The following is a 23,944-nucleotide window of genomic DNA, read 5'->3' on the forward strand; positions in this document are numbered from 1 at the left end:
TCGCGCTCCCTGCCAGCCGCTTCAGCTCCGCCGCTGGGAGCGGGAGGCTGGGAGAAAGGAAAGCCGCAAGGCGCAGCCCGGGCCTTTGGGGGTGGCTGCTTTAGGGAAGCCCTTTGGCAGCACGCCTCCTTGGCAGCTGGCCCTTTAAACGTGGGAGGAGAGAGAGGCAGCTGCTGCCCTAAGGTGGCCCTTTTGCCCGGGAAGGCTGCCTGCGGGCCTGGAGCAGTCCCTGCCTCGGCTCGGGGCCAGTAAGTGGGAAGATGGGTGCTGGTCGCCTCTGGGCTGATCCCCCTGAGGAGGAGGAGGAGGAGGAGGAGGAAGAGGGAGGCGGAGGCGGTGGGCCATCCTGCGTCCCCCGGGGCCTTGCGAAGCGGGAGACGGGGCAGGGCGCGGGCGAGGCCTCCGGGCCGCGCGTCCCGGGTTTCCCGGAGCGAGCAAAAGGCAGGCCAAGTGCGGGAGGGCGTCGCCAGGGAGGCGTGAGGTGTGGCGAGCAGCAGGAGGTGTGAGCAGAGCAGAGCGGCAGCGGGTGTGCGGGGGGGCAGCCGCGCCTGGGTGTGGCGGTGCGCGGGGTTTTGTGTGGTGTGGCGGGTTTGTGTGGGTCCCGTCTGAGGAGAGAGTGCGTGGGGGTGGGGAGGAGGCTTAGGCGTGGTGTGTGCGGGCCAGGGGTCGGGGTCCGCGGATCGTCGTGCGGGGCGGGAGCGTTGGTGTGGCGAGGGAGGGGTGCGAGGCCGGAGGCTGTTGTCGCGTGCGTTGCGCCGGCGGGGAGGAGGGAATCGGCAGAACGGAGCAAGCCGGGCTCGTCTGCGGGCTTGCTTAAAGGCAGGCAAAGCGGCAGCGTCTACAGCCATACCACCCTGAACACGCCCGATCTCGTCTGATCTCGGAAGCTAAGCAGGGTCGGGCCTGGTTAGTACTTGGATGGGAGACCTCCTGGGAATACTGGGTGCTGTAGGCTTTTTGCCTGCCCTCGCCACGCTCCCTGCCGCTCCCCGCCTGCAGGTCTCCCTCGGGCACGCGCTTTTGCCGCCTCCTCCTGGCTTGCTTCCGCTAAGGTCTCCCAGGCCCTCGCCGCCTCGCCCACCGCTGCCGAGGGCGAGGGCTTTGGGCACCCGGCCCCGTGGCCCGTTTCTTTTTTTTACCAGCCGGTGCTCTTGCCCCCCGTCGGCAGCAGGTGTGGGTGGGAGGCCAGCTGGCCGCAGCGGCGGCAGGCGCCCCAAGGCCTGCCTGCGCTCGCGCTCCCTGCCAGCCGCTTCAGCTCCGCCGCTGGGAGCGGGAGGCTGGGAGAAAGGAAAGCCGCAAGGCGCAGCCCGGGCCTTTGGGGGTGGCTGCTTTAGGGAAGCCCTTTGGCAGCACGCCTCCTTGGCAGCTGGCCCTTTAAACGTGGGAGGAGAGAGAGGCAGCTGCTGCCCTAAGGTGGCCCTTTTGCCCGGGAAGGCTGCCTGCGGGCCTGGAGCAGTCCCTGCCTCGGCTCGGGGCCAGTAAGTGGGAAGATGGGTGCTGGTCGCCTCTGGGCTGATCCCCCTGAGGAGGAGGAGGAGGAGGAGGAGGAAGAGGGAGGCGGAGGCGGTGGGCCATCCTGCGTCCCCCGGGGCCTTGCGAAGCGGGAGACGGGGCAGGGCGCGGGCGAGGCCTCCGGGCCGCGCGTCCCGGGTTTCCCGGAGCGAGCAAAAGGCAGGCCAAGTGCGGGAGGGCGTCGCCAGGGAGGCGTGAGGTGTGGCGAGCAGCAGGAGGTGTGAGCAGAGCAGAGCGGCAGCGGGTGTGCGGGGGGGCATCCGCGCCTGGGTGTGGCGGTGCGCGGGGTTTTGTGTGGTGTGGCGGGTTTGTGTGGGTCCCGTCTGAGGAGAGAGTGCGTGGGGGTGGGGAGGAGGCTTAGGCGTGGTGTGTGCGGGCCAGGGGTCGGGGTCCGCGGATCGTCGTGCGGGGCGGGAGCGTTGGTGTGGCGAGGGAGGGGTGCGAGGCCGGAGGCTGTTGTCGCGTGCGTTGCGCCGGCGGGGAGGAGGGAATCGGCAGAACGGAGCAAGCAGGGCTCGTCTGCGGGCTTGCTTAAAGGCAGGCAAAGCGGCAGGCAACAGCGTCTACGGCCATACCACCCTGAACACGCCCGATCTCGTCTGATCTCGGAAGCTAAGCAGGGTCGGGCCTGGTTAGTAGTTGGATGGGAGACCTCCTGGGAATACTGGGTGCTGTAGGCTTTTTGCCTGCCCTCGCCACGCTCCCTGCCGCTCCCCGCCTGCAGGTCTCCCTCGGGCACGCGCTTTTGCCGCCTCCTCCTGGCTTGCTTCCGCTAAGGTCTCCCAGGCCCTCGCCGCCTCGCCCACCGCTGCCGAGGGCGAGGGCTTTGGGCACCCGGCCCCGTGGCCCGTTTCTTTTTTTTACCAGCCGGTGCTCTTGCCCCCCGTCGGCAGCAGGTGTGGGTGGGAGGCCAGCTGGCCGCAGCGGCGGCAGGCGCCCCAAGGCCTGCCTGCGCTCGCGCTCCCTGCCAGCCGCTTCAGCTCCGCCGCTGGGAGCGGGAGGCTGGGAGAAAGGAAAGCCGCAAGGCGCAGCCCGGGCCTTTGGGGGTGGCTGCTTTAGGGAAGCCCTTTGGCAGCACGCCTCCTTGGCAGCTGGCCCTTTAAACGTGGGAGGAGAGAGAGGCAGCTGCTGCCCTAAGGTGGCCCTTTTGCCCGGGAAGGCTGCCTGCGGGCCTGGAGCAGTCCCTGCCTCGGCTCGGGGCCAGTAAGTGGGAAGATGGGTGCTGGTCGCCTCTGGGCTGATCCCCCTGAGGAGGAGGAGGAGGAGGAGGAGGAAGAGGGAGGCGGAGGCGGTGGGCCATCCTGCGTCCCCCGGGGCCTTGCGAAGCGGGAGACGGGGCAGGGCGCGGGCGAGGCCTCCGGGCCGCGCGTCCCGGGTTTCCCGGAGCGAGCAAAAGGCAGGCCAAGTGCGGGAGGGCGTCGCCAGGGAGGCGTGAGGTGTGGCGAGCAGCAGGAGGTGTGAGCAGAGCAGAGCGGCAGCGGGTGTGCGGGGGGGCAGCCGCGCCTGGGTGTGGCGGTGCGCGGGGTTTTGTGTGGTGTGGCGGGTTTGTGTGGGTCCCGTCTGAGGAGAGAGTGCGTGGGGGTGGGGAGGAGGCTTAGGCGTGGTGTGTGCGGGCCAGGGGTCGGGGTCCGCGGATCGTCGTGCGGGGCGGGAGCGTTGGTGTGGCGAGGGAGGGGTGCGAGGCCGGAGGCTGTTGTCGCGTGCGTTGCGCCGGCGGGGAGGAGGGAATCGGCAGAACGGAGCAAGCAGGGCTCGTCTGCGGGCTTGCTTAAAGGCAGGCAAAGCGGCAGGCAACAGCGTCTACGGCCATACCACCCTGAACACGCCCGATCTCGTCTGATCTCGGAAGCTAAGCAGGGTCGGGCCTGGTTAGTACTTGGATGGGAGACCTCCTGGGAATACTGGGTGCTGTAGGCTTTTTGCCTGCCCTCGCCACGCTCCCTGCCGCTCCCCGCCTGCAGGTCTCCCTCGGGCACGCGCTTTTGCCGCCTCCTCCTGGCTTGCTTCCGCTAAGGTCTCCCAGGCCCTCGCCGCCTCGCCCACCGCTGCCGAGGGCGAGGGCTTTGGGCACCCGGCCCCGTGGCCCGTTTCTTTTTTTTACCAGCCGGTGCTCTTGCCCCCCGTCGGCAGCAGGTGTGGGTGGGAGGCCAGCTGGCCGCAGCGGCGGCAGGCGCCCCAAGGCCTGCCTGCGCTCGCGCTCCCTGCCAGCCGCTTCAGCTCCGCCGCTGGGAGCGGGAGGCTGGGAGAAAGGAAAGCCGCAAGGCGCAGCCCGGGCCTTTGGGGGTGGCTGCTTTAGGGAAGCCCTTTGGCAGCACGCCTCCTTGGCAGCTGGCCCTTTAAACGTGGGAGGAGAGAGAGGCAGCTGCTGCCCTAAGGTGGCCCTTTTGCCCGGGAAGGCTGCCTGCGGGCCTGGAGCAGTCCCTGCCTCGGCTCGGGGCCAGTAAGTGGGAAGATGGGTGCTGGTCGCCTCTGGGCTGATCCCCCTGAGGAGGAGGAGGAGGAGGAGGAGGAAGAGGGAGGCGGAGGCGGTGGGCCATCCTGCGTCCCCCGGGGCCTTGCGAAGCGGGAGACGGGGCAGGGCGCGGGCGAGGCCTCTGGGCCGCGCGTCCCGGGTTTCCCGGAGCGAGCAAAAGGCAGGCCAAGTGCGGGAGGGCATCGCCAGGGAGGCGTGAGGTGTGGCGAGCAGCAGGAGGTGTGAGCAGAGCAGAGCGGCAGCGGGTGTGCGGGGGGGCAGCCGCGCCTGGGTGTGGCGGTGCGCGGGGTTTTGTGTGGTGTGGCGGGTTTGTGTGGGTCCCGTCTGAGGAGAGAGTGCGTGGGGGTGGGGAGGAGGCTTAGGCGTGGTGTGTGCGGGCCAGGGGTCGGGGTCCGCGGATCGTCGTGCGGGGCGGGAGCGTTGGTGTGGCGAGGGAGGGGTGCGAGGCCGGAGGCTGTTGTCGCGTGCGTTGCGCCGGCGGGGAGGAGGGAATCGGCAGAACGGAGCAAGCAGGGCTCGTCTGCGGGCTTGCTTAAAGGCAGGCAAAGCGGCAGCGTCTACGGCCATACCACCCTGAACACGTCCGATCTCGTCTAATCTCGGAAGCTAAGCAGGGTCGGGCCTGGTTAGTACTTGGATGGGAGACATACTGGGTGCTGTAGGCTTTTTGCCTGCCCTCGCCACGCTCCCTGCCGCTCCCCGCCTGCAGGTCTCCCTCGGGCACGCGCTTTTGCCGCCTCCTCCTGGCTTGCTTCCGCTAAGGTCTCCCAGGCCCTCGCCGCCTCGCCCACCGCTGCCGAGGGCGAGGGCTTTAGGCACCCGGCCCCGTGGCCCGTTTCTTTTTTTTACCAGCCGGTGCTCTTGCCCCCCGTCGGCAGCAGGTGTGGGTGGGAGGCCAGCTGGCCGCAGCGGCGGCAGGCGCCCCAAGGCCTGCCTGCGCTCGCGCTCCCTGCCAGCCGCTTCAGCTCCGCCGCTGGGAGCGGGAGGCTGGGAGAAAGGAAAGCCGCAAGGCGCAGCCCGGGCCTTTGGGGGTGGCTGCTTTAGGGAAGCCCTTTGGCAGCACGCCTCCTTGGCAGCTGGCCCTTTAAACGTGGGAGGAGAGAGAGGCAGCTGCTGCCCTAAGGTGGCCCTTTTGTCCGGGAAGGCTGCCTGCGGGCCTGGAGCAGTCCCTGCCTCGGCTCGGGGCCAGTAAGTGGGAAGATGGGTGCTGGTCGCCTCTGGGCTGATCCCCCTGAGGAGGAGGAGGAGGAGGAGGAGGAAGAGGGAGGCGGAGGCGGTGGGCCATCCTGCGTCCCCCGGGGCCTTGCGAAGCGGGAGACGGGGCAGGGCGCGGGCGAGGCCTCCGGGCCGCGCGTCCCGGGTTTCCCGGAGCGAGCAAAAGGCAGGCCAAGTGCGGGAGGGCGTCGCCAGGGAGGCGTGAGGTGTGGCGAGCAGCAGGAGGTGTGAGCAGAGCAGAGCGGCAGCGGGTGTGCGGGGGGGCATCCGCGCCTGGGTGTGGCGGTGCGCGGGGTTTTGTGTGGTGTGGCGGGTTTGTGTGGGTCCCGTCTGAGGAGAGAGTGCGTGGGGGTGGGGAGGAGGCTTAGGCGTGGTGTGTGCGGGCCAGGGGTCGGGGTCCGCGGATCGTCGTGCGGGGCGGGAGCGTTGGTGTGGCGAGGGAGGGGTGCGAGGCCGGAGGCTGTTGTCGCGTGCGTTGCGCCGGCGGGGAGGAGGGAATCGGCAGAACGGAGCAAGCAGGGCTCGTCTGCGGGCTTGCTTAAAGGCAGGCAAAGCGGCAGGCAACAGCGTCTACGGCCATACCACCCTGAACACGCCCGATCTCGTCTGATCTCGGAAGCTAAGCAGGGTCGGGCCTGGTTAGTAGTTGGATGGGAGACCTCCTGGGAATACTGGGTGCTGTAGGCTTTTTGCCTGCCCTCGCCACGCTCCCTGCCGCTCCCCGCCTGCAGGTCTCCCTCGGGCACGCGCTTTTGCCGCCTCCTCCTGGCTTGCTTCCGCTAAGGTCTCCCAGGCCCTCGCCGCCTCGCCCACCGCTGCCGAGGGCGAGGGCTTTGGGCACCCGGCCCCGTGGCCCGTTTCTTTTTTTTACCAGCCGGTGCTCTTGCCCCCCGTCGGCAGCAGGTGTGGGTGGGAGGCCAGCTGGCCGCAGCGGCGGCAGGCGCCCCAAGGCCTGCCTGCGCTCGCGCTCCCTGCCAGCCGCTTCAGCTCCGCCGCTGGGAGCGGGAGGCTGGGAGAAAGGAAAGCCGCAAGGCGCAGCCCGGGCCTTTGGGGGTGGCTGCTTTAGGGAAGCCCTTTGGCAGCACGCCTCCTTGGCAGCTGGCCCTTTAAACGTGGGAGGAGAGAGAGGCAGCTGCTGCCCTAAGGTGGCCCTTTTGCCCGGGAAGGCTGCCTGCGGGCCTGGAGCAGTCCCTGCCTCGGCTCGGGGCCAGTAAGTGGGAAGATGGGTGCTGGTCGCCTCTGGGCTGATCCCCCTGAGGAGGAGGAGGAGGAGGAGGAGGAAGAGGGAGGCGGAGGCGGTGGGCCATCCTGCGTCCCCCGGGGCCTTGCGAAGCGGGAGACGGGGCAGGGCGCGGGCGAGGCCTCCGGGCCGCGCGTCCCGGGTTTCCCGGAGCGAGCAAAAGGCAGGCCAAGTGCGGGAGGGCGTCGCCAGGGAGGCGTGAGGTGTGGCGAGCAGCAGGAGGTGTGAGCAGAGCAGAGCGGCAGCGGGTGTGCGGGGGGGCAGCCGCGCCTGGGTGTGGCGGTGCGCGGGGTTTTGTGTGGTGTGGCGGGTTTGTGTGGGTCCCGTCTGAGGAGAGAGTGCGTGGGGGTGGGGAGGAGGCTTAGGCGTGGTGTGTGCGGGCCAGGGGTCGGGGTCCGCGGATCGTCGTGCGGGGCGGGAGCGTTGGTGTGGCGAGGGAGGGGTGCGAGGCCGGAGGCTGTTGTCGCGTGCGTTGCGCCGGCGGGGAGGAGGGAATCGGCAGAACGGAGCAAGCAGGGCTCGTCTGCGGGCTTGCTTAAAGGCAGGCAAAGCGGCAGGCAACAGCGTCTACGGCCATACCACCCTGAACACGCCCGATCTCGTCTGATCTCGGAAGCTAAGCAGGGTCGGGCCTGGTTAGTACTTGGATGGGAGACCTCCTGGGAATACTGGGTGCTGTAGGCTTTTTGCCTGCCCTCGCCACGCTCCCTGCCGCTCCCCGCCTGCAGGTCTCCCTCGGGCACGCGCTTTTGCCGCCTCCTCCTGGCTTGCTTCCGCTAAGGTCTCCCAGGCCCTCGCCGCCTCGCCCACCGCTGCCGAGGGCGAGGGCTTTGGGCACCCGGCCCCGTGGCCCGTTTCTTTTTTTTACCAGCCGGTGCTCTTGCCCCCCGTCGGCAGCAGGTGTGGGTGGGAGGCCAGCTGGCCGCAGCGGCGGCAGGCGCCCCAAGGCCTGCCTGCGCTCGCGCTCCCTGCCAGCCGCTTCAGCTCCGCCGCTGGGAGCGGGAGGCTGGGAGAAAGGAAAGCCGCAAGGCGCAGCCCGGGCCTTTGGGGGTGGCTGCTTTAGGGAAGCCCTTTGGCAGCACGCCTCCTTGGCAGCTGGCCCTTTAAACGTGGGAGGAGAGAGAGGCAGCTGCTGCCCTAAGGTGGCCCTTTTGCCCGGGAAGGCTGCCTGCGGGCCTGGAGCAGTCCCTGCCTCGGCTCGGGGCCAGTAAGTGGGAAGATGGGTGCTGGTCGCCTCTGGGCTGATCCCCCTGAGGAGGAGGAGGAGGAGGAGGAGGAGGAGGAAGAGGGAGGCGGAGGCGGTGGGCCATCCTGCGTCCCCCGGGGCCTTGCGAAGCGGGAGACGGGGCAGGGCGCGGGCGAGGCCTCTGGGCCGCGCGTCCCGGGTTTCCCGGAGCGAGCAAAAGGCAGGCCAAGTGCGGGAGGGCGTCGCCAGGGAGGCGTGAGGTGTGGCGAGCAGCAGGAGGTGTGAGCAGAGCAGAGCGGCAGCGGGTGTGCGGGGGGGCAGCCGCGCCTGGGTGTGGCGGTGCGCGGGGTTTTGTGTGGTGTGGCGGGTTTGTGTGGGTCCCGTCTGAGGAGAGAGTGCGTGGGGGTGGGGAGGAGGCTTAGGCGTGGTGTGTGCGGGCCAGGGGTCGGGGTCCGCGGATCGTCGTGCGGGGCGGGAGCGTTGGTGTGGCGAGGGAGGGGTGCGAGGCCGGAGGCTGTTGTCGCGTGCGTTGCGCCGGCGGGGAGGAGGGAATCGGCAGAACGGAGCAAGCAGGGCTCGTCTGCGGGCTTGCTTAAAGGCAGGCAAAGCGGCAGCGTCTACGGCCATACCACCCTGAACACGTCCGATCTCGTCTAATCTCGGAAGCTAAGCAGGGTCGGGCCTGGTTAGTACTTGGATGGGAGACATACTGGGTGCTGTAGGCTTTTTGCCTGCCCTCGCCACGCTCCCTGCCGCTCCCCGCCTGCAGGTCTCCCTCGGGCACGCGCTTTTGCCGCCTCCTCCTGGCTTGCTTCCGCTAAGGTCTCCCAGGCCCTCGCCGCCTCGCCCACCGCTGCCGAGGGCGAGGGCTTTAGGCACCCGGCCCCGTGGCCCGTTTCTTTTTTTTACCAGCCGGTGCTCTTGCCCCCCGTCGGCAGCAGGTGTGGGTGGGAGGCCAGCTGGCCGCAGCGGCGGCAGGCGCCCCAAGGCCTGCCTGCGCTCGCGCTCCCTGCCAGCCGCTTCAGCTCCGCCGCTGGGAGCGGGAGGCTGGGAGAAAGGAAAGCCGCAAGGCGCAGCCCGGGCCTTTGGGGGTGGCTGCTTTAGGGAAGCCCTTTGGCAGCACGCCTCCTTGGCAGCTGGCCCTTTAAACGTGGGAGGAGAGAGAGGCAGCTGCTGCCCTAAGGTGGCCCTTTTGTCCGGGAAGGCTGCCTGCGGGCCTGGAGCAGTCCCTGCCTCGGCTCGGGGCCAGTAAGTGGGAAGATGGGTGCTGGTCGCCTCTGGGCTGATCCCCCTGAGGAGGAGGAGGAGGAGGAGGAGGAAGAGGGAGGCGGAGGCGGTGGGCCATCCTGCGTCCCCCGGGGCCTTGCGAAGCGGGAGACGGGGCAGGGCGCGGGCGAGGCCTCCGGGCCGCGCGTCCCGGGTTTCCCGGAGCGAGCAAAAGGCAGGCCAAGTGCGGGAGGGCGTCGCCAGGGAGGCGTGAGGTGTGGCGAGCAGCAGGAGGTGTGAGCAGAGCAGAGCGGCAGCGGGTGTGCGGGGGGGCATCCGCGCCTGGGTGTGGCGGTGCGCGGGGTTTTGTGTGGTGTGGCGGGTTTGTGTGGGTCCCGTCTGAGGAGAGAGTGCGTGGGGGTGGGGAGGAGGCTTAGGCGTGGTGTGTGCGGGCCAGGGGTCGGGGTCCGCGGATCGTCGTGCGGGGCGGGAGCGTTGGTGTGGCGAGGGAGGGGTGCGAGGCCGGAGGCTGTTGTCGCGTGCGTTGCGCCGGCGGGGAGGAGGGAATCGGCAGAACGGAGCAAGCAGGGCTCGTCTGCGGGCTTGCTTAAAGGCAGGCAAAGCGGCAGGCAACAGCGTCTACGGCCATACCACCCTGAACACGCCCGATCTCGTCTGATCTCGGAAGCTAAGCAGGGTCGGGCCTGGTTAGTACTTGGATGGGAGACCTCCTGGGAATACTGGGTGCTGTAGGCTTTTTGCCTGCCCTCGCCACGCTCCCTGCCGCTCCCCGCCTGCAGGTCTCCCTCGGGCACGCGCTTTTGCCGCCTCCTCCTGGCTTGCTTCCGCTAAGGTCTCCCAGGCCCTCGCCGCCTCGCCCACCGCTGCCGAGGGCGAGGGCTTTGGGCACCCGGCCCCGTGGCCCGTTTCTTTTTTTTACCAGCCGGTGCTCTTGCCCCCCGTCGGCAGCAGGTGTGGGTGGGAGGCCAGCTGGCCGCAGCGGCGGCAGGCGCCCCAAGGCCTGCCTGCGCTCGCGCTCCCTGCCAGCCGCTTCAGCTCCGCCGCTGGGAGCGGGAGGCTGGGAGAAAGGAAAGCCGCAAGGCGCAGCCCGGGCCTTTGGGGGTGGCTGCTTTAGGGAAGCCCTTTGGCAGCACGCCTCCTTGGCAGCTGGCCCTTTAAACGTGGGAGGAGAGAGAGGCAGCTGCTGCCCTAAGGTGGCCCTTTTGTCCGGGAAGGCTGCCTGCGGGCCTGGAGCAGTCCCTGCCTCGGCTCGGGGCCAGTAAGTGGGAAGATGGGTGCTGGTCGCCTCTGGGCTGATCCCCCTGAGGAGGAGGAGGAGGAGGAGGAGGAAGAGGGAGGCGGAGGCGGTGGGCCATCCTGCGTCCCCCGGGGCCTTGCGAAGCGGGAGACGGGGCAGGGCGCGGGCGAGGCCTCCGGGCCGCGCGTCCCGGGTTTCCCGGAGCGAGCAAAAGGCAGGCCAAGTGCGGGAGGGCGTCGCCAGGGAGGCGTGAGGTGTGGCGAGCAGCAGGAGGTGTGAGCAGAGCAGAGCGGCAGCGGGTGTGCGGGGGGGCATCCGCGCCTGGGTGTGGCGGTGCGCGGGGTTTTGTGTGGTGTGGCGGGTTTGTGTGGGTCCCGTCTGAGGAGAGAGTGCGTGGGGGTGGGGAGGAGGCTTAGGCGTGGTGTGTGCGGGCCAGGGGTCGGGGTCCGCGGATCGTCGTGCGGGGCGGGAGCGTTGGTGTGGCGAGGGAGGGGTGCGAGGCCGGAGGCTGTTGTCGCGTGCGTTGCGCCGGCGGGGAGGAGGGAATCGGCAGAACGGAGCAAGCAGGGCTCGTCTGCGGGCTTGCTTAAAGGCAGGCAAAGCGGCAGGCAACAGCGTCTACGGCCATACCACCCTGAACACGCCCGATCTCGTCTGATCTCGGAAGCTAAGCAGGGTCGGGCCTGGTTAGTACTTGGATGGGAGACCTCCTGGGAATACTGGGTGCTGTAGGCTTTTTGCCTGCCCTCGCCACGCTCCCTGCCGCTCCCCGCCTGCAGGTCTCCCTCGGGCACGCGCTTTTGCCGCCTCCTCCTGGCTTGCTTCCGCTAAGGTCTCCCAGGCCCTCGCCGCCTCGTCCACCGCTGCCGAGGGCGAGGGCTTTGGGCACCCGGCCCCGTGGCCCGTTTCTTTTTTTTACCAGCCGGTGCTCTTGCCCCCCGTCGGCAGCAGGTGTGGGTGGGAGGCCAGCTGGCCGCAGCGGCGGCAGGCGCCCCAAGGCCTGCCTGCGCTCGCGCTCCCTGCCAGCCGCTTCAGCTCCGCCGCTGGGAGCGGGAGGCTGGGAGAAAGGAAAGCCGCAAGGCGCAGCCCGGGCCTTTGGGGGTGGCTGCTTTAGGGAAGCCCTTTGGCAGCACGCCTCCTTGGCAGCTGGCCCTTTAAACGTGGGAGGAGAGAGAGGCAGCTGCTGCCCTAAGGTGGCCCTTTTGCCCGGGAAGGCTGCCTGCGGGCCTGGAGCAGTCCCTGCCTCGGCTCGGGGCCAGTAAGTGGGAAGATGGGTGCTGGTCGCCTCTGGGCTGATCCCCCTGAGGAGGAGGAGGAGGAGGAGGAGGAAGAGGGAGGCGGAGGCGGTGGGCCATCCTGCGTCCCCCGGGGCCTTGCGAAGCGGGAGACGGGGCAGGGCGCGGGCGAGGCCTCCGGGCCGCGCGTCCCGGGTTTCCCGGAGCGAGCAAAAGGCAGGCCAAGTGCGGGAGGGCGTCGCCAGGGAGGCGTGAGGTGTGGCGAGCAGCAGGAGGTGTGAGCAGAGCAGAGCGGCAGCGGGTGTGCGGGGGGGCAGCCGCGCCTGGGTGTGGCGGTGCGCGGGGTTTTGTGTGGTGTGGCGGGTTTGTGTGGGTCCCGTCTGAGGAGAGAGTGCGTGGGGGTGGGGAGGAGGCTTAGGCGTGGTGTGTGCGGGCCAGGGGTCGGGGTCCGCGGATCGTCGTGCGGGGCGGGAGCGTTGGTGTGGCGAGGGAGGGGTGCGAGGCCGGAGGCTGTTGTCGCGTGCGTTGCGCCGGCGGGGAGGAGGGAATCGGCAGAACGGAGCAAGCCGGGCTCGTCTGCGGGCTTGCTTAAAGGCAGGCAAAGCGGCAGCGTCTACGGCCATACCACCCTGAACACGCCCGATCTCGTCTGATCTCGGAAGCTAAGCAGGGTCGGGCCTGGTTAGTACTTGGATGGGAGACCTCCTGGGAATACTGGGTGCTGTAGGCTTTTTGCCTGCCCTCGCCACGCTCCCTGCCGCTCCCCGCCTGCAGGTCTCCCTCGGGCACGCGCTTTTGCCGCCTCCTCCTGGCTTGCTTCCGCTAAGGTCTCCCAGGCCCTCGCCGCCTCGCCCACCGCTGCCGAGGGCGAGGGCTTTGGGCACCCGGCCCCGTGGCCCGTTTCTTTTTTTTACCAGCCGGTGCTCTTGCCCCCCGTCGGCAGCAGGTGTGGGTGGGAGGCCAGCTGGCCGCAGCGGCGGCAGGCGCCCCAAGGCCTGCCTGCGCTCGCGCTCCCTGCCAGCCGCTTCAGCTCCGCCGCTGGGAGCGGGAGGCTGGGAGAAAGGAAAGCCGCAAGGCGCAGCCCGGGCCTTTGGGGGTGGCTGCTTTAGGGAAGCCCTTTGGCAGCACGCCTCCTTGGCAGCTGGCCCTTTAAACGTGGGAGGAGAGAGAGGCAGCTGCTGCCCTAAGGTGGCCCTTTTGCCCGGGAAGGCTGCCTGCGGGCCTGGAGCAGTCCCTGCCTCGGCTCGGGGCCAGTAAGTGGGAAGATGGGTGCTGGTCGCCTCTGGGCTGATCCCCCTGAGGAGGAGGAGGAGGAGGAGGAGGAAGAGGGAGGCGGAGGCGGTGGGCCATCCTGCGTCCCCCGGGGCCTTGCGAAGCGGGAGACGGGGCAGGGCGCGGGCGAGGCCTCCGGGCCGCGCGTCCCGGGTTTCCCGGAGCGAGCAAAAGGCAGGCCAAGTGCGGGAGGGCGTCGCCAGGGAGGCGTGAGGTGTGGCGAGCAGCAGGAGGTGTGAGCAGAGCAGAGCGGCAGCGGGTGTGCGGGGGGGCAGCCGCGCCTGGGTGTGGCGGTGCGCGGGGTTTTGTGTGGTGTGGCGGGTTTGTGTGGGTCCCGTCTGAGGAGAGAGTGCGTGGGGGTGGGGAGGAGGCTTAGGCGTGGTGTGTGCGGGCCAGGGGTCGGGGTCCGCGGATCGTCGTGCGGGGCGGGAGCGTTGGTGTGGCGAGGGAGGGGTGCGAGGCCGGAGGCTGTTGTCGCGTGCGTTGCGCCGGCGGGGAGGAGGGAATCGGCAGAACGGAGCAAGCAGGGCTCGTCTGCGGGCTTGCTTAAAGGCAGGCAAAGCGGCAGGCAACAGCGTCTACGGCCATACCACCCTGAACACGCCCGATCTCGTCTGATCTCGGAAGCTAAGCAGGGTCGGGCCTGGTTAGTACTTGGATGGGAGACCTCCTGGGAATACTGGGTGCTGTAGGCTTTTTGCCTGCCCTCGCCACGCTCCCTGCCGCTCCCCGCCTGCAGGTCTCCCTCGGGCACGCGCTTTTGCCGCCTCCTCCTGGCTTGCTTCCGCTAAGGTCTCCCAGGCCCTCGCCGCCTCGCCCACCGCTGCCGAGGGCGAGGGCTTTGGGCACCCGGCCCCGTGGCCCGTTTCTTTTTTTTACCAGCCGGTGCTCTTGCCCCCCGTCGGCAGCAGGTGTGGGTGGGAGGCCAGCTGGCCGCAGCGGCGGCAGGCGCCCCAAGGCCTGCCTGCGCTCGCGCTCCCTGCCAGCCGCTTCAGCTCCGCCGCTGGGAGCGGGAGGCTGGGAGAAAGGAAAGCCGCAAGGCGCAGCCCGGGCCTTTGGGGGTGGCTGCTTTAGGGAAGCCCTTTGGCAGCACGCCTCCTTGGCAGCTGGCCCTTTAAACGTGGGAGGAGAGAGAGGCAGCTGCTGCCCTAAGGTGGCCCTTTTGCCCGGGAAGGCTGCCTGCGGGCCTGGAGCAGTCCCTGCCTCGGCTCGGGGCCAGTAAGTGGGAAGATGGGTGCTGGTCGCCTCTGGGCTGATCCCCCTGAGGAGGAGGAGGAGGAGGAGGAGGAGGAGGAAGAGGGAGGCGGAGGCGGTGGGCCATCCTGCGTCCCCCGGGGCCTTGCGAAGCGGGAGACGGGGCAGGGCGCGGGCGAGGCCTCTGGGCCGCGCGTCCCGGGTTTCCCGGAGCGAGCAAAAGGCAGGCCAAGTGCGGGAGGGCGTCGCCAGGGAGGCGTGAGGTGTGGCGAGCAGCAGGAGGTGTGAGCAGAGCAGAGCGGCAGCGGGTGTGCGGGGGGGCAGCCGCGCCTGGGTGTGGCGGTGCGCGGGGTTTTGTGTGGTGTGGCGGGTTTGTGTGGGTCCCGTCTGAGGAGAGAGTGCGTGGGGGTGGGGAGGAGGCTTAGGCGTGGTGTGTGCGGGCCAGGGGTCGGGGTCCGCGGATCGTCGTGCGGGGCGGGAGCGTTGGTGTGGCGAGGGAGGGGTGCGAGGCCGGAGGCTGTTGTCGCGTGCGTTGCGCCGGCGGGGAGGAGGGAATCGGCAGAACGGAGCAAGCAGGGCTCGTCTGCGGGCTTGCTTAAAGGCAGGCAAAGCGGCAGCGTCTACGGCCATACCACCCTGAACACGTCCGATCTCGTCTAATCTCTGAAGCTAAGCAGGGTCGGGCCTGGTTAGTACTTGGATGGGAGACATACTGGGTGCTGTAGGCTTTTTGCCTGCCCTCGCCACGCTCCCTGCCGCTCCCCGCCTGCAGGTCTCCCTCGGGCACGCGCTTTTGCCGCCTCCTCCTGGCTTGCTTCCGCTAAGGTCTCCCAGGCCCTCGCCGCCTCGCCCACCGCTGCCGAGGGCGAGGGCTTTAGGCACCCGGCCCCGTGGCCCGTTTCTTTTTTTTACCAGCCGGTGCTCTTGCCCCCCGTCGGCAGCAGGTGTGGGTGGGAGGCCAGCTGGCCGCAGCGGCGGCAGGCGCCCCAAGGCCTGCCTGCGCTCGCGCTCCCTGCCAGCCGCTTCAGCTCCGCCGCTGGGAGCGGGAGGCTGGGAGAAAGGAAAGCCGCAAGGCGCAGCCCGGGCCTTTGGGGGTGGCTGCTTTAGGGAAGCCCTTTGGCAGCACGCCTCCTTGGCAGCTGGCCCTTTAAACGTGGGAGGAGAGAGAGGCAGCTGCTGCCCTAAGGTGGCCCTTTTGTCCGGGAAGGCTGCCTGCGGGCCTGGAGCAGTCCCTGCCTCGGCTCGGGGCCAGTAAGTGGGAAGATGGGTGCTGGTCGCCTCTGGGCTGATCCCCCTGAGGAGGAGGAGGAGGAGGAGGAGGAAGAGGGAGGCGGAGGCGGTGGGCCATCCTGCGTCCCCCGGGGCCTTGCGAAGCGGGAGACGGGGCAGGGCGCGGGCGAGGCCTCCGGGCCGCGCGTCCCGGGTTTCCCGGAGCGAGCAAAAGGCAGGCCAAGTGCGGGAGGGCGTCGCCAGGGAGGCGTGAGGTGTGGCGAGCAGCAGGAGGTGTGAGCAGAGCAGAGCGGCAGCGGGTGTGCGGGGGGGCATCCGCGCCTGGGTGTGGCGGTGCGCGGGGTTTTGTGTGGTGTGGCGGGTTTGTGTGGGTCCCGTCTGAGGAGAGAGTGCGTGGAGGTGGGGAGGAGGCTTAGGCGTGGTGTGTGCGGGCCAGGGGTCGGGGTCCGCGGATCGTCGTGCGGGGCGGGAGCGTTGGTGTGGCGAGGGAGGGGTGCGAGGCCGGAGGCTGTTGTCGCGTGCGTTGCGCCGGCGGGGAGGAGGGAATCGGCAGAACGGAGCAAGCAGGGCTCGTCTGCGGGCTTGCTTAAAGGCAGGCAAAGCGGCAGGCAACAGCGTCTACGGCCATACCACCCTGAACACGCCCGATCTCGTCTGATCTCGGAAGCTAAGCAGGGTCGGGCCTGGTTAGTACTTGGATGGGAGACCTCCTGGGAATACTGGGTGCTGTAGGCTTTTTGCCTGCCCTCGCCACGCTCCCTGCCGCTCCCCGCCTGCAGGTCTCCCTCGGGCACGCGCTTTTGCCGCCTCCTCCTGGCTTGCTTCCGCTAAGGTCTCCCAGGCCCTCGCCGCCTCGCCCACCGCTGCCGAGGGCGAGGGCTTTGGGCACCCGGCCCCGTGGCCCGTTTCTTTTTTTTACCAGCCGGTGCTCTTGCCCCCCGTCGGCAGCAGGTGTGGGTGGGAGGCCAGCTGGCCGCAGCGGCGGCAGGCGCCCCAAGGCCTGCCTGCGCTCGCGCTCCCTGCCAGCCGCTTCAGCTCCGCCGCTGGGAGCGGGAGGCTGGGAGAAAGGAAAGCCGCAAGGCGCAGCCCGGGCCTTTGGGGGTGGCTGCTTTAGGGAAGCCCTTTGGCAGCACGCCTCCTTGGCAGCTGGCCCTTTAAACGTGGGAGGAGAGAGAGGCAGCTGCTGCCCTAAGGTGGCCCTTTTGCCCGGGAAGGCTGCCTGCGGGCCTGGAGCAGTCCCTGCCTCGGCTCGGGGCCAGTAAGTGGGAAGATGGGTGCTGGTCGCCTCTGGGCTGATCCCCCTGAGGAGGAGGAGGAGGAGGAGGAGGAAGAGGGAGGCGGAGGCGGTGGGCCATCCTGCGTCCCCCGGGGCCTTGCGAAGCGGGAGACGGGGCAGGGCGCGGGCGAGGCCTCCGGGCCGCGCGTCCCGGGTTTCCCGGAGCGAGCAAAAGGCAGGCCAAGTGCGGGAGGGCGTCGCCAGGGAGGCGTGAGGTGTGGCGAGCAGCAGGAGGTGTGAGCAGAGCAGAGCGGCAGCGGGTGTGCGGGGGGGCATCCGCGCCTGGGTGTGGCGGTGCGCGGGGTTTTGTGTGGTGTGGCGGGTTTGTGTGGGTCCCGTCTGAGGAGAGAGTGCGTGGGGGTGGGGAGGAGGCTTAGGCGTGGTGTGTGCGGGCCAGGGGTCGGGGTCCGCGGATCGTCGTGCGGGGCGGGAGCGTTGGTGTGGCGAGGGAGGGGTGCGAGGCCGGAGGCTGTTGTCGCGTGCGTTGCGCCGGCGGGGAGGACGGAATTGGCAGAACGGAGCAAGCAGGGCTCGTCTGCGGGCTTGCTTAAAGGCAGGCAAAGCGGCAGGCAACAGCGTCTACGGCCATACCACCCTGAACACGCCCGATCTCGTCTGATCTCGGAAGCTAAGCAGGGTCGGGCCTGGTTAGTACTTGGATGGGAGACCTCCTGGGAATACTGGGTGCTGTAGGCTTTTTGCCTGCCCTCGCCACGCTCCCTGCCGCTCCCCGCCTGCAGGTCTCCCTCGGGCACGCGCTTTTGCCGCCTCCTCCTGGCTTGCTTCCGCTAAGGTCTCCCAGGCCCTCGCCGCCTCGCCCACCGCTGCCGAGGGCGAGGGCTTTGGGCACCCGGCCCCGTGGCCCGTTTCTTTTTTTTACCAGCCGGTGCTCTTGCCCCCCGTCGGCAGCAGGTGTGGGTGGGAGGCCAGCTGGCCGCAGCGGCGGCAGGCGCCCCAAGGCCTGCCTGCGCTCGCGCTCCCTGCCAGCCGCTTCAGCTCCGCCGCTGGGAGCGGGAGGCTGGGAGAAAGGAAAGCCGCAAGGCGCAGCCCGGGCCTTTGGGGGTGGCTGCTTTAGGGAAGCCCTTTGGCAGCACGCCTCCTTGGCAGCTGGCCCTTTAAACGTGGGAGGAGAGAGAGGCAGCTGCTGCCCTAAGGTGGCCCTTTTGCCCGGGAAGGCTGCCTGCGGGCCTGGAGCAGTCCCTGCCTCGGCTCGGGGCCAGTAAGTGGGAAGATGGGTGCTGGTCGCCTCTGGGCTGATCCCCCTGAGGAGGAGGAGGAGGAGGAGGAGGAAGAGGGAGGCGGAGGCGGTGGGCCATCCTGCGTCCCCCGGGGCCTTGCGAAGCGGGAGACGGGGCAGGGCGCGGGCGAGGCCTCCGGGCCGCGCGTCCCGGGTTTCCCGGAGCGAGCAAAAGGCAGGCCAAGTGCGGGAGGGCGTCGCCAGGGAGGCGTGAGGTGTGGCGAGCAGCAGGAGGTGTGAGCAGAGCAGAGCGGCAGCGGGTGTGCGGGGGGGCAGCCGCGCCTGGGTGTGGCGGTGCGCGGGGTTTTGTGTGGTGTGGCGGGTTTGTGTGGGTCCCGTCTGAGGAGAGAGTGCGTGGGGGTGGGGAGGAGGCTTAGGCGTGGTGTGTGCGGGCCAGGGGTCGGGGTCCGCGGATCGTCGTGCGGGGCGGGAGCGTTGGTGTGGCGAGGGAGGGGTGCGAGGCCGGAGGCTGTTGTCGCGTGCGTTGCGCCGGCGGGGAGGAGGGAATCGGCAGAACGGAGCAAGCAGGGCTCGTCTGCGGGCTTGCTTAAAGGCAGGCAAAGCGGCAGGCAACAGCGTCTACGGCCATACCACCCTGAACACGCCCGATCTCGTCTGATCTCGGAAGCTAAGCAGGGTCGGGCCTGGTTAGTACTTGGATGGGAGACCTCCTGGGAATACTGGGTGCTGTAGGCTTTTTGCCTGCCCTCGCCACGCTCCCTGCCGCTCCCCGCCTGCAGGTCTCCCTCGGGCACGCGCTTTTGCCGCCTCCTCCTGGCTTGCTTCCGCTAAGGTCTCCCAGGCCCTCGCCGCCTCGCCCACCGCTGCCGAGGGCGAGGGCTTTGGGCACCCGGCCCCGTGGCCCGTTTCTTTTTTTTACCAGCCGGTGCTCTTGCCCCCCGTCGGCAGCAGGTGTGGGTGGGAGGCCAGCTGGCCGCAGCGGCGGCAGGCGCCCCAAGGCCTGCCTGCGCTCGCGCTCCCTGCCAGCCGCTTCAGCTCCGCCGCTGGGAGCGGGAGGCTGGGAGAAAGGAAAGCCGCAAGGCGCAGCCCGGGCCTTTGGGGGTGGCTGCTTTAGGGAAGCCCTTTGGCAGCACGCCTCCTTGGCAGCTGGCCCTTTAAACGTGGGAGGAGAGAGAGGCAGCTGCTGCCCTAAGGTGGCCCTTTTGCCCGGGAAGGCTGCCTGCGGGCCTGGAGCAGTCCCTGCCTCGGCTCGGGGCCAGTAAGTGGGAAGATGGGTGCTGGTCGCCTCTGGGCTGATCCCCCTGAGGAGGAGGAGGAGGAGGAGGAGGAAGAGGGAGGCGGAGGCGGTGGGCCATCCTGCGTCCCCCGGGGCCTTGCGAAGCGGGAGACGGGGCAGGGCGCGGGCGAGGCCTCCGGGCCGCGCGTCCCGGGTTTCCCGGAGCGAGCAAAAGGCAGGCCAAGTGCGGGAGGGCGTCGCCAGGGAGGCGTGAGGTGTGGCGAGCAGCAGGAGGTGTGAGCAGAGCAGAGCGGCAGCGGGTGTGCGGGGGGGCAGCCGCGCCTGGGTGTGGCGGTGCGCGGGGTTTTGTGTGGTGTGGCGGGTTTGTGTGGGTCCCGTCTGAGGAGAGAGTGCGTGGGGGTGGGGAGGAGGCTTAGGCGTGGTGTGTGCGGGCCAGGGGTCGGGGTCCGCGGATCGTCGTGCGGGGCGGGAGCGTTGGTGTGGCGAGGGAGGGGTGCGAGGCCGGAGGCTGTTGTCGCGTGCGTTGCGCCGGCGGGGAGGAGGGAATCGGCAGAACGGAGCAAGCAGGGCTCGTCTGCGGGCTTGCTTAAAGGCAGGCAAAGCGGCAGGCAACAGCGTCTACGGCCATACCACCCTGAACACGCCCGATCTCGTCTGATCTCGGAAGCTAAGCAGGGTCGGGCCTGGTTAGTACTTGGATGGGAGACCTCCTGGGAATACTGGGTGCTGTAGGCTTTTTGCCTGCCCTCGCCACGCTCCCTGCCGCTCCCCGCCTGCAGGTCTCCCTCGGGCACGCGCTTTTGCCGCCTCCTCCTGGCTTGCTTCCGCTAAGGTCTCCCAGGCCCTCGCCGCCTCGCCCACCGCTGCCGAGGGCGAGGGCTTTGGGCACCCGGCCCCGTGGCCCGTTTCTTTTTTTTACCAGCCGGTGCTCTTGCCCCCCGTCGGCAGCAGGTGTGGGTGGGAGGCCAGCTGGCCGCAGCGGCGGCAGGCGCCCCAAGGCCTGCCTGCGCTCGCGCTCCCTGCCAGCCGCTTCAGCTCCGCCGCTGGGAGCGGGAGGCTGGGAGAAAGGAAAGCCGCAAGGCGCAGCCCGGGCCTTTGGGGGTGGCTGCTTTAGGGAAGCCCTTTGGCAGCACGCCTCCTTGGCAGCTGGCCCTTTAAACGTGGGAGGAGAGAGAGGCAGCTGCTGCCCTAAGGTGGCCCTTTTGCCCGGGAAGGCTGCCTGCGGGCCTGGAGCAGTCCCTGCCTCGGCTCGGGGCCAGTAAGTGGGAAGATGGGTGCTGGTCGCCTCTGGGCTGATCCCCCTGAGGAGGAGGAGGAGGAGGAAGAGGGAGGCGGAGGCGGTGGGCCATCCTGCGTCCCCCGGGGCCTTGCGAAGCGGGAGACGGGGCAGGGCGCGGGCGAGGCCTCCGGGCCGCGCGTCCCGGGTTTCCCGGAGCGAGCAAAAGGCAGGCCAAGTGCGGGAGGGCGTCGCCAGGGAGGCGTGAGGTGTGGCGAGCAGCAGGAGGTGTGAGCAGAGCAGAGCGGCAGCGGGTGTGCGGGGGGGCAGCCGCGCCTGGGTGTGGCGGTGCGCGGGGTTTTGTGTGGTGTGGCGGGTTTGTGTGGGTCCCGTCTGAGGAGAGAGTGCGTGGGGGTGGGGAGGAGGCTTAGGCGTGGTGTGTGCGGGCCAGGGGTCGGGGTCCGCGGATCGTCGTGCGGGGCGGGAGCGTTGGTGTGGCGAGGGAGGGGTGCGAGGCCGGAGGCTGTTGTCGCGTGCGTTGCGCCGGCGGGGAGGAGGGAATCGGCAGAACGGAGCAAGCAGGGCTCGTCTGCGGGCTTGCTTAAAGGCAGGCAAAGCGGCAGGCAACAGCGTCTACGGCCATACCACCCTGAACACGCCCGATCTCGTCTGATCTCGGAAGCTAAGCAGGGTCGGGCCTGGTTAGTACTTGGATGGGAGACCTCCTGGGAATACTGGGTGCTGTAGGCTTTTTGCCTGCCCTCGCCACGCTCCCTGCCGCTCCCCGCCTGCAGGTCTCCCTCGGGCACGCGCTTTTGCCGCCTCCTCCTGGCTTGCTTCCGCTAAGGTCTCCCAGGCCCTCGCCGCCTCGCCCACCGCTGCCGAGGGCGAGGGCTTTGGGCACCCGGCCCCGTGGCCCGTTTCTTTTTTTTACCAGCCGGTGCTCTTGCCCCCCGTCGGCAGCAGGTGTGGGTGGGAGGCCAGCTGGCCGCAGCGGCGGCAGGCGCCCCAAGGCCTGCCTGCGCTCGCGCTCCCTGCCAGCCGCTTCAGCTCCGCCGCTGGGAGCGGGAGGCTGGGAGAAAGGAAAGCCGCAAGGCGCAGCCCGGGCCTTTGGGGGTGGCTGCTTTAGGGAAGCCCTTTGGCAGCACGCCTCCTTGGCAGCTGGCCCTTTAAACGTGGGAGGAGAGAGAGGCAGCTGCTGCCCTAAGGTGGCCCTTTTGCCCGGGAAGGCTGCCTGCGGGCCTGGAGCAGTCCCTGCCTCGGCTCGGGGCCAGTAAGTGGGAAGATGGGTGCTGGTCGCCTCTGGGCTGATCCCCCTGAGGAGGAGGAGGAGGAGGAAGAGGGAGGCGGAGGCGGTGGGCCATCCTGCGTCCCCCGGGGCCTTGCGAAGCGGGAGACGGGGCAGGGCGCGGGCGAGGCCTCCGGGCCGCGCGTCCCGGGTTTCCCGGAGCGAGCAAAAGGCAGGCCAAGTGCGGGAGGGCGTCGCCAGGGAGGCGTGAGGTGTGGCGAGCAGCAGGAGGTGTGAGCAGAGCAGAGCGGCAGCGGGTGTGCGGGGGGGCAGCCGCGCCTGGGTGTGGCGGTGCGCGGGGTTTTGTGTGGTGTGGCGGGTTTGTGTGGGTCCCGTCTGAGGAGAGAGTGCGTGGGGGTGGGGAGGAGGCTTAGGCGTGGTGTGTGCGGGCCAGGGGTCGGGGTCCGCGGATCGTCGTGCGGGGCGGGAGCGTTGGTGTGGCGAGGGAGGGGTGCGAGGCCGGAGGCTGTTGTCGCGTGCGTTGCGCCGGCGGGGAGGAGGGAATCGGCAGAACGGAGCAAGCAGGGCTCGTCTGCGGGCTTGCTTAAAGGCAGGCAAAGCGGCAGGCAACAGCGTCTACGGCCATACCACCCTGAACACGCCCGATCTCGTCTGATCTCGGAAGCTAAGCAGGGTCGGGCCTGGTTAGTACTTGGATGGGAGACCTCCTGGGAATACTGGGTGCTGTAGGCTTTTTGCCTGCCCTCGCCACGCTCCCTGCCGCTCCCCGCCTGCAGGTCTCCCTCGGGCACGCGCTTTTGCCGCCTCCTCCTGGCTTGCTTCCGCTAAGGTCTCCCAGGCCCTCGCCGCCTCGCCCACCGCTGCCGAGGGCGAGGGCTTTGGGCACCCGGCCCCGTGGCCCGTTTCTTTTTTTTACCAGCCGGTGCTCTTGCCCCCCGTCGGCAGCAGGTGTGGGTGGGAGGCCAGCTGGCCGCAGCGGCGGCAGGCGCCCCAAGGCCTGCCTGCGCTCGCGCTCCCTGCCAGCCGCTTCAGCTCCGCCGCTGGGAGCGGGAGGCTGGGAGAAAGGAAAGCCGCAAGGCGCAGCCCGGGCCTTTGGGGGTGGCTGCTTTAGGGAAGCCCTTTGGCAGCACGCCTCCTTGGCAGCTGGCCCTTTAAACGTGGGAGGAGAGAGAGGCAGCTGCTGCCCTAAGGTGGCCCTTTTGCCCGGGAAGGCTGCCTGCGGGCCTGGAGCAGTCCCTGCCTCGGCTCGGGGCCAGTAAGTGGGAAGATGGGTGCTGGTCGCCTCTGGGCTGATCCCCCTGAGGAGGAGGAGGAGGAGGAAGAGGGAGGCGGAGGCGGTGGGCCATCCTGCGTCCCCCGGGGCCTTGCGAAGCGGGAGACGGGGCAGGGCGCGGGCGAGGCCTCCGGGCCGCGCGTCCCGGGTTTCCCGGAGCGAGCAAAAGGCAGGCCAAGTGCGGGAGGGCGTCGCCAGGGAGGCGTGAGGTGTGGCGAGCAGCAGGAGGTGTGAGCAGAGCAGAGCGGCAGCGGGTGTGCGGGGGGGCAGCCGCGCCTGGGTGTGGCGGTGCGCGGGGTTTTGTGTGGTGTGGCGGGTTTGTGTGGGTCCCGTCTGAGGAGAGAGTGCGTGGGGGTGGGGAGGAGGCTTAGGCGTGGTGTGTGCGGGCCAGGGGTCGGGGTCCGCGGATCGTCGTGCGGGGCGGGAGCGTTGGTGTGGCGAGGGAGGGGTGCGAGGCCGGAGGCTGTTGTCGCGTGCGTTGCGCCGGCGGGGAGGAGGGAATCGGCAGAACGGAGCAAGCAGGGCTCGTCTGCGGGCTTGCTTAAAGGCAGGCAAAGCGGCAGGCAACAGCGTCTACGGCCATACCACCCTGAACACGCCCGATCTCGTCTGATCTCGGAAACTAAGCAGGGTCGGGCCTGGTTAGTACTTGGATGGGAGACCTCCTGGGAATACTGGGTGCTGTAGGCTTTTTGCCTGCCCTCGCCACGCTCCCTGCCGCTCCCCGCCTGCAGGTCTCCCTCGGGCACGCGCTTTTGCCGCCTCCTCCTGGCTTGCTTCCGCTAAGGTCTCCCAGGCCCTCGCCGCCTCGCCCACCGCTGCCGAGGGCGAGGGCTTTGGGCACCCGGCCCCGTGGCCCGTTTCTTTTTTTTACCAGCCGGTGCTCTTGCCCCCCGTCGGCAGCAGGTGTGGGTGGGAGGCCAGCTGGCCGCAGCGGCGGCAGGCGCCCCAAGGCCTGCCTGCGCTCGCGCTCCCTGCCAGCCGCTTCAGCTCCGCCGCTGGGAGCGGGAGGCTGGGAGAAAGGAAAGCCGCAAGGCGCAGCCCGGGCCTTTGGGGGTGGCTGCTTTAGGGAAGCCCTTTGGCAGCACGCCTCCTTGGCAGCTGGCCCTTTAAACGTGGGAGGAGAGAGAGGCAGCTGCTGCCCTAAGGTGGCCCTTTTGCCCGGGAAGGCTGCCTGCGGGCCTGGAGCAGTCCCTGCCTCGGCTCGGGGCCAGTAAGTGGGAAGATGGGTGCTGGTCGCCTCTGGGCTGATCCCCCTGAGGAGGAGGAGGAGGAGGAGGAGGAAGAGGGAGGCGGAGGCGGTGGGCCATCCTGCGTCCCCCGGGGCCTTGCGAAGCGGGAGACGGGGCAGGGCGCGGGCGAGGCCTCCGGGCCGCGCGTCCCGGGTTTCCCGGAGCGAGCAAAAGGCAGGCCAAGTGCGGGAGGGCGTCGCCAGGGAGGCGTGAGGTGTGGCGAGCAGCAGGAGGTGTGAGCA

General features: G+C 69.6%; 16 non-coding genes and 2 pseudogenes across 16 annotated transcripts; all 18 read left to right on the forward strand.

Annotated features, from left to right (window-relative positions):
• Positions 1–836: 836 nt before the first annotated feature.
• LOC135875389 (5S ribosomal RNA) lies at positions 837–955 on the forward strand. Its single transcript, XR_010561260.1, has one exon. It is a non-coding gene; the product is annotated as a 5S ribosomal RNA (ribosomal RNA).
• Positions 956–2,073: 1,118 nt separating this feature from the next.
• Positions 2,074–2,192, forward strand: LOC135875400 (5S ribosomal RNA). The gene has a single exon (XR_010561270.1). It is a non-coding gene; the product is annotated as a 5S ribosomal RNA (ribosomal RNA).
• Positions 2,193–3,310: 1,118 nt separating this feature from the next.
• LOC135875279 (5S ribosomal RNA) lies at positions 3,311–3,429 on the forward strand. Its single transcript, XR_010561178.1, has one exon. It is a non-coding gene; the product is annotated as a 5S ribosomal RNA (ribosomal RNA).
• A 1,111-nt stretch (positions 3,430–4,540) lies between these two features.
• Positions 4,541–4,650, forward strand: LOC135875271 (5S ribosomal RNA; annotated as a pseudogene).
• A 1,118-nt stretch (positions 4,651–5,768) lies between these two features.
• Positions 5,769–5,887, forward strand: LOC135875401 (5S ribosomal RNA). The gene has a single exon (XR_010561271.1). It is a non-coding gene; the product is annotated as a 5S ribosomal RNA (ribosomal RNA).
• Positions 5,888–7,005: 1,118 nt separating this feature from the next.
• Positions 7,006–7,124, forward strand: LOC135875291 (5S ribosomal RNA). The gene has a single exon (XR_010561183.1). It is a non-coding gene; the product is annotated as a 5S ribosomal RNA (ribosomal RNA).
• A 1,117-nt stretch (positions 7,125–8,241) lies between these two features.
• LOC135875272 (5S ribosomal RNA) lies at positions 8,242–8,351 on the forward strand (annotated as a pseudogene).
• A 1,118-nt stretch (positions 8,352–9,469) lies between these two features.
• LOC135875303 (5S ribosomal RNA) lies at positions 9,470–9,588 on the forward strand. The gene has a single exon (XR_010561190.1). It is a non-coding gene; the product is annotated as a 5S ribosomal RNA (ribosomal RNA).
• Positions 9,589–10,706: 1,118 nt separating this feature from the next.
• On the forward strand, positions 10,707–10,825 carry LOC135875314 (5S ribosomal RNA). Its single transcript, XR_010561199.1, has one exon. It is a non-coding gene; the product is annotated as a 5S ribosomal RNA (ribosomal RNA).
• A 1,111-nt stretch (positions 10,826–11,936) lies between these two features.
• LOC135875326 (5S ribosomal RNA) lies at positions 11,937–12,055 on the forward strand. Its single transcript, XR_010561205.1, has one exon. It is a non-coding gene; the product is annotated as a 5S ribosomal RNA (ribosomal RNA).
• A 1,118-nt stretch (positions 12,056–13,173) lies between these two features.
• Positions 13,174–13,292, forward strand: LOC135875339 (5S ribosomal RNA). Its single transcript, XR_010561213.1, has one exon. It is a non-coding gene; the product is annotated as a 5S ribosomal RNA (ribosomal RNA).
• A 2,345-nt stretch (positions 13,293–15,637) lies between these two features.
• On the forward strand, positions 15,638–15,756 carry LOC135875351 (5S ribosomal RNA). The gene has a single exon (XR_010561224.1). It is a non-coding gene; the product is annotated as a 5S ribosomal RNA (ribosomal RNA).
• Positions 15,757–16,874: 1,118 nt separating this feature from the next.
• LOC135875360 (5S ribosomal RNA) lies at positions 16,875–16,993 on the forward strand. The gene has a single exon (XR_010561233.1). It is a non-coding gene; the product is annotated as a 5S ribosomal RNA (ribosomal RNA).
• Positions 16,994–18,111: 1,118 nt separating this feature from the next.
• Positions 18,112–18,230, forward strand: LOC135875362 (5S ribosomal RNA). The gene has a single exon (XR_010561235.1). It is a non-coding gene; the product is annotated as a 5S ribosomal RNA (ribosomal RNA).
• A 1,118-nt stretch (positions 18,231–19,348) lies between these two features.
• LOC135875363 (5S ribosomal RNA) lies at positions 19,349–19,467 on the forward strand. The gene has a single exon (XR_010561236.1). It is a non-coding gene; the product is annotated as a 5S ribosomal RNA (ribosomal RNA).
• Positions 19,468–20,579: 1,112 nt separating this feature from the next.
• On the forward strand, positions 20,580–20,698 carry LOC135875364 (5S ribosomal RNA). The gene has a single exon (XR_010561237.1). It is a non-coding gene; the product is annotated as a 5S ribosomal RNA (ribosomal RNA).
• Positions 20,699–21,810: 1,112 nt separating this feature from the next.
• Positions 21,811–21,929, forward strand: LOC135875366 (5S ribosomal RNA). Its single transcript, XR_010561238.1, has one exon. It is a non-coding gene; the product is annotated as a 5S ribosomal RNA (ribosomal RNA).
• A 1,112-nt stretch (positions 21,930–23,041) lies between these two features.
• LOC135875259 (5S ribosomal RNA) lies at positions 23,042–23,160 on the forward strand. The gene has a single exon (XR_010561168.1). It is a non-coding gene; the product is annotated as a 5S ribosomal RNA (ribosomal RNA).
• The last annotated feature ends 784 nt before the right edge of the window (positions 23,161–23,944 follow it).

Source organism: Emys orbicularis, chromosome 2 (genome assembly GCF_028017835.1).
Source record: "Emys orbicularis isolate rEmyOrb1 chromosome 2, rEmyOrb1.hap1, whole genome shotgun sequence".
NCBI classification, from domain to species: Eukaryota; Metazoa; Chordata; order Testudines; family Emydidae; genus Emys; species Emys orbicularis.